Genomic DNA, 13762 nt, shown 5'->3' on the forward strand with positions numbered 1-13762 from the left:
TCGGGAAACTGAAAGTCAGCCAGAGTTTTGCCAATTTCAAATTTAAAATAGGTAACATCTTTGCACAGTAGCCTACCTTTCTTTGGTTAAGTTGTGCCAAAAATTTTCTTCTATGCTTTCTTTAGTTATTCAGGGTGGAAAAGTGGCTTGAAGCTGTGCTCCCAGCTGTGTCCAGCCGTGTGTACTAACATTCAACAGCCTGTGCTCTCAAATATGCAGAGCTAAATAAGGAGATATCTTTAGGTTCCACTAAAAAGCCCCCGGTTGACTGAAAATTTAGAAATGAGTCAATGCAGAAATGGTAACATCCTTGCTTTAAATTAAAAAAAAAAAAGGCAGAATCAATCCTCAGCAATACATAGTAAAAATTGAAATATTATTGGCATTCAAAATTATCATTTTAAAAAGTGCTTGGAAATAGGATGATAGAGTCCTTGAGGGATGAAATGTCCTCATTATTTAAGAAAAACTCAAATGCAGCTAGTACCAGACCAATGGGGCTTTTTTTTTTTAATTCTCTTTTCCACTGAACACCTTAATCCTATTGTAGAAGTAGAAAAATACAGCTCCTGTGGAGAGCATAATACAATCTCACACCATTGTGCTTTTGATCTTAAATAAAATGCACTCGCATTTGGCTTTTTCTCTTTGCTCCAGATTAGTTTAGGACCCAGCCACCCTAATTCCTTTCTTGTGCTGAACTGCAAGGAACTTTCATCATGATTGTAAGGAGGAGCTGGCATAAAGCAAGAAGTGAAGGGCAGGGCCAGTGCTTATGGAGAAAAAAAAAAAAAAGGGTGGGATTTTTGTCAAAAGAAAAGAGCTTTGAAAGATGTGGGGAGGACACACATACCCCTGCCAGCCTGACCCTAAGAAGTCTGGCTGTGGGCCCCTACGCTTGAGATTACCCGAGACAGAGCGGAGCTACAGGCCCAACGTATTTCATTGTCCATGCCATCAGCAGTGGGGTTTGCATGAGCGAGTGGGGACGGAGGATTTGTGACTCTGAGGACCAGTGTGAGAACTTGTGCAGAATTTGGTGACTGGGGCAGCGTAGGGTGAAACTTTGCCATTCAGCATGTGGGTACCTTTCTCAAACGTCTGAATTTGATCCAGATGAAGCAAGTTTGGGTGTTTTGGTTTGGTTTGTTGTTTTTCGGGGTTTTTTTTTTTTTTTGATACATCTGGGCCATGGGCCACTACCTGTTTGGCCTGCTTGGCTCACCGCAGGTCCTGAAAGCCATGCTGCCTCGCTGGCACCTCAGGCCTGTGTCAGGTCAGAAATGCTGCTGCAGAGCTCAGGAGTCCCATTCCTCTCCCGGTCTGGCTTTTTCTCCAGCCAGAGGAGTTATGGGGCTGGCTGGGAGAGCAGATGCTTGCACCCATGCAGCGCCCACCCACCTCATGGAGGCAATGGCGCGTTAGATCTGTGCTGCTCCCATCCCACCCACAGAACTCCCGTGGGAGTTTCTGCCACAGAGGTACGGAGGAAGCCAAGAAAGAAACATTCCTCTTTCTTTTTTTTTTTTTTTTTCCCTTTTCCCGTCAGGGTTACCACCCTCTCTCCCCACTCCCACGGAGAGGTCCTTTGGACCTCTCACTGAATCAGCAGTTGTGAATATTATCTGTGCTGTTAATGGTTTGCATCTTTTTGCATCAAAGGGTAAAATCACTTAGGGACAAACACACACTGAAAAGATCATATACAATAACGCATCCAAGCGGGGGGGGGGGGGTTGTAATGCTCATGAATTCCAGATGATGACTTTTTAAATTCCTGAGGCAGCAGTGAAATTGTTTGATTGTTCTTGTTAATTATTGGACTTGTCCCAGTATCAAATATTTGTAGAAGATAAGACTTCCCTCGTGGAGATGAATAATAACTGAACTTGCTCTTCTCCGAACAATTTGGCTGAGGGTGCCCCGCTCTGCTTTTTCCCACTCTCGGGCTCAAACCCCGCCTCGCCGGCTTCCCCGCTTCCTGCGAGCACGTGTACAAACCGCTCCGTCAAAAAATAAAAAAGACCCCGTCAGTAAACAAGAGAGGGAGAAGGAGAGAGGAAGAGACGACACCTCTTACTTGCAGAGCGTGGCTTTATTAGCAGCGGGGGCGGGCGGCGTGTGTGTGTCCCCCTCCCACCTCCACGGGCCCTGGCCACCGGTCGCGCCGCTCCTTTCCCCCGTACCCCGCCAGCACCCCCCCCCCCGACTTGCTCCCAAAGAGCTGTTATTAAGTACAAGCGGAACAAACGGCTGCCGAGAGGAAAACACGCATACCCTCACGCATATCCCTCACCCACGCGCGAAGCCCCGGGAGCGGCCGGCCGTCCGGGTCCCCGCAGGGTGGGTGCGGGTTCCCCGCGGGGCGAGCCCGGGGCAGGGCTGCGCTCACCCCAGGAGCGGAGCGGGGTGCCGGCGGAGAGGAGGAGGAGGAGGAGGTAAGGGGGGTGTCCGGGGCAGAGGCGCGGGCTGCGGAGCCAGGCGCAACGCCGGCTCCCCGCCTGCCTGGGGGTGCGGTGGGGGCGGCCCCGCCGCCCCGGGGACCGGTTTGGGGCCGCCGGGCGGAGAGCGGAGGAGGAGAGCCGCAGCCCTCCCGGCCCCGCGCCGGGTGGGGAGCCCACGGAGCGCGCCCGCCCCTGAGGTAACCCCACCGCTCCGCCCCACTCCCGGGACCCCACTCCCGCAGCCGGGGATCGGCGAACCCGCCGCGGCTCGTCGAGGAAGGCCGCGGGGGGGACCCCAAACTTCTGCTTCTCCCCCCCTCTGTCACCCGGGTTTCTGCGCACGTCGTCGGCGGGGGGGGGCTGGGGAATTCGGAGAGGGAGCTGAGTAGAGGGGCTGCGGCGGGCGTCCCCACGGACGGCCGCGCGTGTGAGTGCGGTCGCACCGCTGTGACAGGGGCTGCCACTGCAAGGAGGTGCCAGCGGACACGCACACGCCCACGGACACGCAACTCACGGGTGTTTACTCTTAGCAAAGCGCGGGAGGAGGGGGGAGACGGGGGACTCCTCCCCGGGAAGGGACCCGCTAGCATCGTCCCCGGCACCCGCGACAGCCCCGCTCGGTGAAGAAGTTCCCGGAGGGGGGGGAGGCGAAAGGCGGGAAGAGCTGGGTGCCCCCTGCCGCTTCGAACCGCTCGTTCAGCCGCCCCCACGCCCCCGGGGGGTCGATGATGATGGTGATGATGATGGTGGCGGCGATGTCCGTCACTTACCGTTGGCCGCCCGGCAGGGCCGCCCCGGGGCGGGCGGCGGCAGCCGGCGGGGAGGAGGTCGGGGCCGGTCTGAGGCCGGAGGGGGAGTCCCCGCGCAGCCCCTTCCCCACTGCCGCCACCTCGCCTTCCTCCTCCTCCTCCTGCCTGCTGGGGTGCCGGCGGCGGCCAGGCGCGGCGAGCCTCTCCTCCCCCATTGTTCCCAGTCTCCCTCTCCTGGTTTGGTGGTGGTGTTTTTTTTTTTTTTTTCCTTTCCCTTTTGTTATTTGCACTCGCATTGTGTTGTTTGTCTCTGAAGCCGCCTCATGACCAGCAAAGGGATTTCACCTCGTCCTTGAGAGCCAGAGAGAAGGGGGAAAGGGGGAGGGGGGGAGGGAGAGAGAAAGGAAGAGCTCACCAAACACCCATCTCCCGGTCCCTCCCCGCACCTCTGCCTCTCCCCACCCCGCCAGTGTCTCACTTAGCACCCCGCGCCCGGAGGAGACATTGCAGACAGCGGGTAGGTGCGCGCCCCGCCGCCGGTTTAACTTTTCTTCCTCGCTGCGCGGGGCTCCTCGGGCGGCGGGGGCCCGGGCGGGCGGCTGGGGGTGCAGCGTGGGGGTGGGGGGGCGGTGGGGCCGGCTGTCAGCCCCTCGCGGGCGCTCGCACACCTCCCGAAGTTTGGCACAACTTGTCACGCCCCCCCCCTCCCTTCTTCTTCTTCCTCCTCCTCCTCCTCCTGCCGCTGGGGCTGGGGGCGGGCCGACCGCCGTGCCCGTGTGTGTGTGTGTGTGTACGAGGCCAGGGAGCTGCCGCTCCGCGCCCTGCCCCGGGCATGGCTCAGCCTTCGGGATCCCGGCGGACGGGAAGCTTTAAATTATTGTAATTGCCTCTCCGTGCGTGCGTGTGCGTGAGTGCAAAGCGGCCGCCGCCACCGCTGCCGGGGCCGAGCTGGGACGCTGCGCGCTGCGGGGGGCACCGGGAGGCAACGGCACCAGGGTGGGGGGCGGGACGGGATAGCGACAGCAGGACGAAGCCGTTCACGTATTTGTGCCAGGCACGTTCCTCGCTTCTGCCGGAGCAGGAGGGTGGAAAGGGCTGGAGGCTCTCGGTTCACTCATTTCGGCTGCTTTTCCCCTCCAAAAGCGCGGGGGAAATGCTCTCCCGCTCAGGGTGATCTCCCGCCGCCCCCCTACACCCCTCCCCGGGGGTCGGGCTGGCCCGGGCACGGGTGGTGGGAGCGAGCTCTGCCTTCTCGGAAAAGTTCAGAGACTTTATTCCAGCCCGACTGCGGTCCTCGAATAACCGGAGCTGCTCGCCGGGAGGAACGTGATCGGCGTTTCCCTGGGGATGGCACGCTGCCTTGGTCAAGGGTGGAACCAATAGCAGGCTGTGGGATTTTGGGTAAGAAGTGTGGGAATCTGCAAGAGGAGTAGGTCTAAGAGTGATTTGTTTTCTTACTGCTCATGAATAATGGCCTCTAGCTTTTTTTTTTTTTTTTTTTTTTTTCAAACCAGCAGGCCAACGAAATAGGCACGTGGGAGATTTGTAGGCGTTCGACATCGCGATCGTCAACGACAACAACAATACAGTAGGGGCGGCCAGGAGAATGGTGTCGGATGAGAACTGTTTTCTTTGAGAGGCTAGGATCGCACGCTGGTACAGGTAGCTTTTGGTATCATTGCTACCGCTTAACTCTTGTAAAGGGAAAGCCATATCCTAAAATTAGAGAGGAAATGTTTCTGGTTTTGTTTTTAATAGGGCCGCCTTTCGCTCCATCTCTGTCAAAGAATGGAATATTAACTTTAGTTCAAATTAAAAAAGGAAGTTTGATTCCAGCTGTAGAACTGTAAGATAACATGTCCTGGCTTTCCTCCTCCCAATTTAAATACAGCTAGCTGCCTGCAGCCTTGCTGAAGTGAGCCACTCAGATTAAAAAAGCAGCTTTTTGTACATAAGGAGCTAGTACAAAGTTCTTCATCAGAATATTTTATCACCTGAAACTTACCTGAGAACAGCTACTTGTAACTGCTGCTCTTTTTATATCCTCCTAATCCTTCTCAGTGCTGGAAAGTACATTACTGCCTCAGAAATGAATTCTTCATCCTGTAAAATGCACAATTTGCAACTATTAAGCTGGGATTGCAAGGGGAGATTTATTTTTCCTTTTAATTTAGCTGTAATATCTGGACAGGTTATAGCCAGCTTTGTTTTATGAGGTTTCTCCAGCTGAAGGGGGAGAGACTGGCAGTGGTGCATTGCACTTTGCGAATGGATAGCATGTCTATTCTGACATGATTAGAACACGAGGATCCAATGAACATGCGGCCATTATGCATGGAAATCTCACAGCAGAGCTTTCTGGTTGAACTTAAACTGTTTTGGTTGAGAGTTAGGTTGTAAGGAGTACAAGGCTTGAAAGCTGCAAGTGCCTTATGTAAACAGATGGACAGTTGAGATGTATTGACTGTTTCGAGTTAGTTCAGTTAGCATGTGGGTGCACGTGTATTTAATTTAGCCTAGTTTTAAGTTTTTGTAAGCGATGGAAGCTAATACATGGTTTTTTTAGAAAGAAAATGAAAGCATGTCAATTTTGTCTGTACATGTTGGCGCTCCAGCTGTAGAGGTTCTTAGGGACTGCAATCATCCTGTTGTCGTGATCTCATAGTACCAGGTGAGACTTAACAGAGACCTTACCATTTTTTTGCCTAAGTATGCAAGGTAGCTTGCATGAGTTTTGAAATGGTAACGTACTGTTCTGAGGTCTCTGTGCTGGGAAGATGTAAAGTGCTTAAACTTGCATCTTGCTGCACCTTTATCTTACGTGCTGCTTGCCAAAACCAGTTAGGTTGAGCAATATCATTAAACTGTCAGATGTATTGTTTACAATGGGATACTTCCTCGGTGATCATGATGGAGAAACAGCAGTTTTGTGTTACTCATCGTAAAAATGTACTGCTGCGTTCCAAGAAGGTTTGTAAGTGGCGTAGCTAACTGTCGCTGCATAAAGCATAGGAGGAGATGGAGACTTGGCATCTCTGACGGTGCTGCTGTAATGCAACGTGCGTATAGGAGCTTTGTTTCTGTGCACAGGTTGTACTTACCCTGATATAAAACACTGTGATGTTGGCATATGGACACACCAAAAAATAGAGCGTTTGTTGAAAAATAAGAATTTAGGGGAAAGTAAATGAACAGTCCTTCTAAAAATACAACAGTATGCTAAAATATTGCCAAAGCACTGCTGTGACGCTGTTGTAAGCTGTCATATTTTTTGACCATTATAAATAGATTAGTATTATTGTAAGGATTTTTTTCCTGTTAGCAAAGAAGTTTTTTTTCCTGTTTTCTGCATAAGGATCCTTGCACATCCCCTGAACGGGCAGAGCTGGGCTCCAACTGAACGCAGTGGGAGTGTTGCTGGTGAGAAAGTGGGCAACTAAGCCGTACACCCTGTGAGTGGCCCTTGTAAAGCCTTGAAGTCTCCTGTACTGTAAACTCGTTATTTTATAATCTGTTTTACTTATATTCTCTATGAGAGATGGTCCAGTTCATCACTTGTGATACATTGTTATGTAGTGGAGTTCAGATCCAGCTTTGGTTTAGACAGCATACAAATTGAAGCCTGAAACAAGAATGAGCTCCTCTTTGGTGGCACTGAAGTGCTGGGGGCTTTGGGGAGTTTTCTTCCTTTTTTTTTTGTGGTATGCTCAGACCCAATTAGGAGAATTTCCATTCAGATTTGTGACCAAACTGTAGAACTAGGGGAATTTGAAGCCAGATCAGTTTCCCTTTGTGGAATGTAGTAACAGATAAGAACATTCAGGCCAAGACCAAAACATTAGATTCATGTCCTACTGATAGTAACACTACAGTTGTGCCTTCACTGGGCATTGTGTGGAGGGGAGCCTACAGGTAAAGTGAACTTCTGATGACTTGTGTACAGTCTGTGAAAGCAGCTTGAGTCCCCATGCTGCTTGCTCCACTGATGATCATCCTAGAAAAGTGTAAGATGGTTACTCTTGGAGTACCTTGCCCTGTGTCTCAGGGTTCTTCAACAACGTGGTGAACACACACAAGTTGGGACACATACACGGTACCTTCTGTATATGTAAAGTGCATTATCTGAAGTTTTGTGTCTTACAGAGCACACATACTTTCTAGTTACACACATTGCTAGGTAAGAAGACTGTATGCTTCATGACAGCTTGAGGAGGGTCTCCTCTAATATTTCTGACAGCTTTATTTTCTGTCTTCTCCAGCCTCTCTCTTTTCCTTTGAGCTGCAAGCGTAGACTGAAACTCAGGTAGTACATAAGAGAATCCTTTAATGTTGGCTATTTTCAGAGGCACAAAGGACAATTACTTTCTCTTCCTACTAACCTCCTGCTGGCTTACTAGCTGCGTGGGAGGCTGGTGATTTTAAGAATGCCACTTTACCCAGGGCATCAAATACGGAGCAAATCTTTGCTCACCAAGATCCCAGTTCCTAAACCCTGTGGTAACACCAAAAAATTGAACTTGAGTGGCCCAGAGCTCCAGCTCCTACTGTGATGACTCATACAACCATCAGCACTTTTTAGAGTTAAATTTGATCCATTGGCCCTGAGCAGTGCTGACAATTGCCAGCTAAAAGACCCTTCAGTGAGTTGTCCTTTAACAGAAGTCTCCCCTCCCACCCCCCCACCCCCATTTCCTGTTGTTCTTTTAAATAAAAAGAAATCCTGGTGACAAAGCTAAAGTGTATTCTGTGATTATTGTTTAAAGAAAGAGTATTTACCTATATTTCAAGGAAATGAATTGCCTGAAAATTGCAGGTCAAAGTTATTTTATAAGGATAATATTCTTCACTACTGCAAAATCTCCTCAAGAAAAAAACTCACACTATTTAGATTATATATCTATGTATGAGTACTTGATCCTTTCAATGGTTGTAGTTAAAATACATGGGAAAGTCTGTACTGTATTAATACTGTACTAGTCTGATAAAGGACGCTGAACATTTAAACCCGTCTGGTTTTTTTGTGAGCATGTCCTGAGAGAAACTGAGCAGGCTCAACTGGCCGGTGTGATTTGATGACATTTTGTAGCTGCTGCAGGGAGCACAGGGTTTACAGAACACAATCCAAATAAAACCACATCCCGTAGAGGAGTGATTTCCATTGTAGTCTCCTGGTCCCTGGCAGGGTGGTCCGGGTTTTGCTTGATATGAGTCTAAAGAGTCTTGGGAAAGCTGATGTCTTGTTCAGTAGGCTTTGATTTGCTACATAGGGTACTTGCCTTTGCTAATCAAAGCCTAGGGAGTTGCTAAAGGTATACTGGAGTATTAGTAAAATTGTCTTTAAGGTCTTGCTTTTAGTGGCACTGATTTTAATGTATTTAATTTAATTTAAAACCAGATTTTTAGCACTGGCTTTTGGCTTAGGCAGCGTAGAAGGTTGGCTAGGACAGCAAAGAACTGGTGGGACAGAGTGAAGTTGCCCACTCATAGCTGGGCAATAAGGGCTTCTACTCTAAGAAGTTTTTTTTTCCCACAGTTTTGAGGAGAGGGGACAAAATTCAGTTAAGCTTGCTCTGCTCAGAAACGTTGAGCTGGCTCTGAAGCAGATGCAACTATGCTTGGCAGTATCTTCAGTTTCTATAGAGGATATGTGAATACAACGGGTTTAAATTCGACTGAGTGCCATCCTGTGTTTTGTGGCAGTCAGTCCAAAGACACGTTTAATTAAACAGCTTCAATTTCTAAACGAGGATGATGGAGTCTACCTTTTACACTGCTATAAAATCCTTGTTTCTATGGGTAGACTTTCAGTGTAATGAAAAGGGCTGAGGGACACAGTTGTACCAATTAAGTATTTACTTAATAAAGATCTAAAACTAAATTTTACAGTGCATTTTAGAAAAAGAAGGCAAATACTTAAGTCAGTGCCTTTGGTCACTGAATGGAAGAGTTGCTTTTCTTAGCAAGGAATGCCATTTTAATGTCACAGCTGACCTTCTAGCAGGAGATCAGTCCTAATGGACAAGGTTTATACTGAGGAAAATTCAGAAACCATTAGAGAAGAGAAGAAAATTTAAAAATGAATGATTTTCAAGTGATTTCAGAGCAGGCTGAATTAAAGGCAGATACTGACTTCTGCATTGAAGAATTCTTTACAAACACAGAGAAAATACATATTCTGTAACAGCGATTCATCCACTGAATCACACCCCAGTGGTGTCTCTCCTTCTCCGCTGACTCTAGAAGGAGTCTGGGGACATTGAGGGTCCCAGGCAAAAGGAGCCACGGTGGCTCTTCGTGTGCTGTCCTTATGCATGGTGACATACAACTGTATTCTCACTGAAATGAGATTTCTCCTTATGCCAGGGTATTAAAGATCATGCTTCTCCTGCCAGAATATAGGCAAATGCATAAATAATAACAAGAAATGCAATATACGTGTCAATTGCCCTTCCGTTTAATAAAAAATTGAACGCATCTGCTACGAAGGGTATGCAAAATATATAAGAAGCACAGAAAAACGAATGTGCTAATGCAATATTCTCCTTTACGAATTCAAATCTGGCGGAAGAATGTGTTTAGTAGGAGATATTGTCCTCTTTGCTGTCCTTCAGATTGATTTTATATTTGTAATTGTATGCAGGTGGCTGCCAGAGGCAGGACAGTCCGATTCTGAGAAATCTAAATGATTTGTTCCGATTCCTGGGAATGTGAGTTTGTTTAGCAGCACCACGGTACATCAAGTGCGTTGTGATTGAGATTAACAATTGTAGGACAATTAATTAGTTCAGGTTTGCAAGTCACGCATAGATTACTCGGCTGGTATGCACAGACGTAGGGGTGAGATTTTTAGTTCTCGCTGAAACTTGTTGCTGAGATCGGTTTCGTGCCTCCTGCCGACAGTCAAAAAAGACAGAGCTGGAGCAGAAATACTGAGGTACTTGTCACTTCTGTAAAACAGTTTCCGTTTGAAACCCGAAATTATATATAATGAGGCATTCCTATAAACCGGGTTGCCTTAGGTAAGTAGCAGTTTGCATGGGATGATGGAAGTTTTGCGACTGTAGAGGAATAATATTAATTCTCATGAGAGATTACAAATGAGTAAATGCTGATGAATATGTACAAATACGTATGTGTGAATTTAGTGCTTCTGAAAGGCAATTGACAGTTCTGGAAACTGAAGACCTCTCTCTGCCAGGAAAGCGCCGTAGAGGAAAGCAGAACCGTAAACGTGTGGGGTGCGTCCCCGGTGTGGCCTGGGCTGTGTTCTGCGGGGAGCCCCTCCCGGGGTGCAGAGGGGAGTCAGGTCTGCCCGCATTCAGGGCCCACTCGGTAAAACACTTGCGAATGTGATTCTGTAAGCACGCGTGTAGCAGTTTACTGACACATTTAAAATGTGTGCTTGGGAACTTTGCGTGGATGTTTACCTCCTCCCCCAGTCACAGAACACCATTAGACCAATATCTTGCCTTATATGAGGTGTTGTCTTTGAGTGATGGCAATATTTGTGTTTTTATGAGGAGTAATGGGGGCGGGGGGTAGGTAAGGCAGAGTCTTGCACCTTCTACTGCATGTCCTGCTGTTCTTTTAATAACTAATGCATTGTGTTCATACAGAAAGTGGCTCCTAGTGAGAGGTAACAAGCTGAAATGGGGTAGAAAATGGAGAAACCAAGAGATTCTAATCCTTAAAGGTATATTGGAGGTAAAGGTGTGGGTACAGTGGCGTGAATAGCAGCAGCGGTTCTGTACCCAAGCACCTCTGCAGTGCACACAAATACAGCATGAAGAGGTAGCAGTAAGAGGCTACATGGAAGAACAATGCTGTTGCACAATAGTGTAAAGTTTTAAGAATGCAAGATTTTTCTTCTTGCTTTGCTTAGGTTTAAATTCTGTGGTTTTACATATGAGAAAAAGGAAAATATTTACTTGTATAACTGTACAGTTTTATGTAATTATTTTTATCTCCACGATTTTGCTCATTCTAAGTTTAAAGTGCTGTGTTTTCACTGTCCATTTGTAATTAGCTCAGAATATGGCATGTGAGTTGTAGAGGTGTGTGGTTCATGGCTCTGATTAAGAGCAGTATTTGAGTATAGGCTTAACTTTAGGATTGTGGCTTAATTTATCCAAATTCAGCAAACATGAATGTTTGCATAAGTGCAGTGTTGAGTTAGAGAAGTGAGATTTCAATGCGGCCAAAGTCCCATAGCATAGACAGTGCCCTGTTGACCTTCAGGGTGATTTAGGTGCCTAAGTCACTCTAATGAAGGGAAAAAAAAGAAAAAAGAAGTTGGTTTCCTAAGTTACCTGCATTGTTAAACATCACTTGTCTATTCTGAAAGCCTGCTGAGCCTGTGACAAATGAGTGCAAGGTGTCTTCCAGGAGCTCCAGAGACTGCAGGATTTACATGGATTCATTTTAGGGAACGACATTGAGGGGCATTTTAAATGGTTAATAGTGGCAGAGATTAGCTTCTCTAAGTCCTTGTACAGTTTTGTTTTCTTTTGTAGTACTAGGGATGTTGGTCAGGTTGGACCTCAGGTGGTCGTCTGGTGAGGCCACCTGCATGGAGCAGAACCAATGCCAGCAGCAGATCAGGTCAGCCATGGGTTTGTCTGTTTGAGGCTTGAAAACCTTCATGGATGGAGGTGCCACAGCCTCTCCAGGCAGCTTTTGGTTTGTTTTGATGTGTTGTCTTTCTCTGATTATGTTTCAGTTTATGTTACCTTGCTGTTAAGTACATCTGTGTTTGTTTTATGATACTTTACGGTCTTTTTTTTTTTTTCTTTTCTGATATACTAGATCAGTAACGTGAACACATACAGGATCTTTGTTTATAGTTTACATCCAAAGGCTAGCTTTTACTTAGTGAAGCTGATCCTTCTTGGCTCCCTCTGTCAATACAGAAATAGAGACTTCTGTAGAAAGTACTGTAGAGCAAGAACTTCCATATCACCATTGACTGTAATAGGGACGACTCGTCTCACTAGACAAAAGTTGCCCATGTGAGAGTGGGTCTTGAGACGTGGGAGGTAAGCATTATGGGCCTGGTTTTGTACCCGCTACCGTCAGGGCAGACTTTGCTATTTGGTTTGGTCTGTTGATGCTAAAGCCCTGAGGTGGTGAGTCTTTGGAACCTATAGCCGCTTGAGCATACACCCACATGGAATTTCCAAAATTGCAGAAAGAAATTAATCAGTCTGTGTTCACTGGTGTTTAATGGACTTGGGAACACAGCTGTTTCCAAATCCAGCTGTTTTAAAAAAAAAACCAAAACAACCTTTCAAAAAATGAGTGAAATATTAAGAGTTTTGCTATTAACTTGCTTTATTTAGTGGGACAAGATTTTGCCCTCTTTTTGCTGTTCAGAAAGTGTGGAGTTTTTTCAGTGTCTTAATAGGTTTTGGTTCAGCCCCTTGTACAGTTTCGCATGTAGAGCTTTTGTTTGTTTGTTACAGCTCCAGCTTTTGAGAGCAACGAGTGGGGTGTTTAAAGAAAACAGGGATGGGGGGGGCAAATGAAAGTATATTGTTTTTTATAAAGTATCACCTGCAAAGCGCTTTTAGATAAACCCCTATATAACCATCTATGGTTTTTTTTCACTTGAAAGACACTGTCTCCTCCTTCTAAACATTTGCACAGCAAAGTAATGCATTATTGCATTTTCATAAATAATTGAAAAGCAACTTAAAAGAAAGTAGGCCAGCAGAAAAAAAAAAAAAAGAAAGTGTCGGTTTCAAATTTGATAGAAGAAAAATATGTTTTCTTCTTGATAGCAAGTCAGTTAAATGTTATTAAATCCCATTCTCCCATCCTGACATGACCAAAGACAAATCTGACAATTGACAGTTTCATTTAAAAGAGAGAGAAATGGGGAAAAAGGTTTTTTGAATGCCAAGTTTGTTTTGTTTTGTTTTTTTTCTTTTTTTTTTTAATTTTTTTTTCCCCCTTGGTGAGAAGGCAGTTGTGACCCCTTATCGGTTTGCAAGTGACTGAGGAGCAAATCTCTGGAGGTCTGCGTGTTGGCTTTTCAGTGCTGTTCTCCGTGCTGGGCTGTAATAATGCAAGCTATTTTAGAACTGTGCATACGTTAGTGTTCTGGCGCGGCATGATACAATAATGTGTGAAAAAGCATAAGATCACACCTTGGTGAAACTTGCAGATTTCCTGCATAATCCGACAGTGAGCTCTTGTCAGGTTTTGACTATATGTAAAGTGAGAATAAAGTTTCCAGAAGCAAAGCGCAAGCCTTGGATGCATTTTCAATGGCTGTGCAGCGATTTTGGCCCTGGAGTGGTTACAAATGTGCCTGATTTTAAGCGCTTTAGTCCCACTGTAGCCCGCGAGCCTCCTTCAGTGCTTAAAATTTGGCACACGTTTTAAGCCCCTTGCCAAATTGGACCTTTATTTTTGCTAGTGCTGCGAAAGATCAAAGAGCCAGTGTAAATAGTTTCTTAAAAAATAATAAGTAACATGAACAGTTCTCATGTAACATACTGTGTGATGTATCTGGCGATGGAACTAGGTATCATCTGTGGAAATGGTTTATGGCCACGAGTCTATTCA

General features: G+C 46.7%; 1 protein-coding gene across 4 annotated transcripts in view; it reads left to right on the forward strand.

Annotated features, from left to right (window-relative positions):
• The first annotated feature begins 3496 nt into the window (after positions 1 to 3496).
• SOX5 (SRY-box transcription factor 5) overlaps positions 3497 to 13762 on the forward strand; it is a 649375-nt gene continuing 639109 nt past the window's right edge. Inside the window, exons 1-3 of one of the 4 annotated variants that reach the window (XM_086756506.1) lie at positions 4002 to 4072; positions 4474 to 4594; positions 4708 to 4855. The gene's annotated coding sequence lies outside the window, so the exon portion shown is untranslated. Of the gene's footprint in view, positions 3711 to 3989; positions 4073 to 4473; positions 4595 to 4707; positions 4856 to 13762 lie in introns of those variants that run through there. The other 3 variants (XM_086756516.1, XM_086756522.1, XM_086756526.1) reach the window with 3 other exon arrangements.

This window comes from Chlamydotis macqueenii, chromosome 1 (assembly GCF_036417535.1).
Source record: "Chlamydotis macqueenii isolate bChlMac1 chromosome 1, bChlMac1.mat, whole genome shotgun sequence".
Classification (NCBI taxonomy): domain Eukaryota; kingdom Metazoa; phylum Chordata; class Aves; order Otidiformes; family Otididae; genus Chlamydotis; species Chlamydotis macqueenii.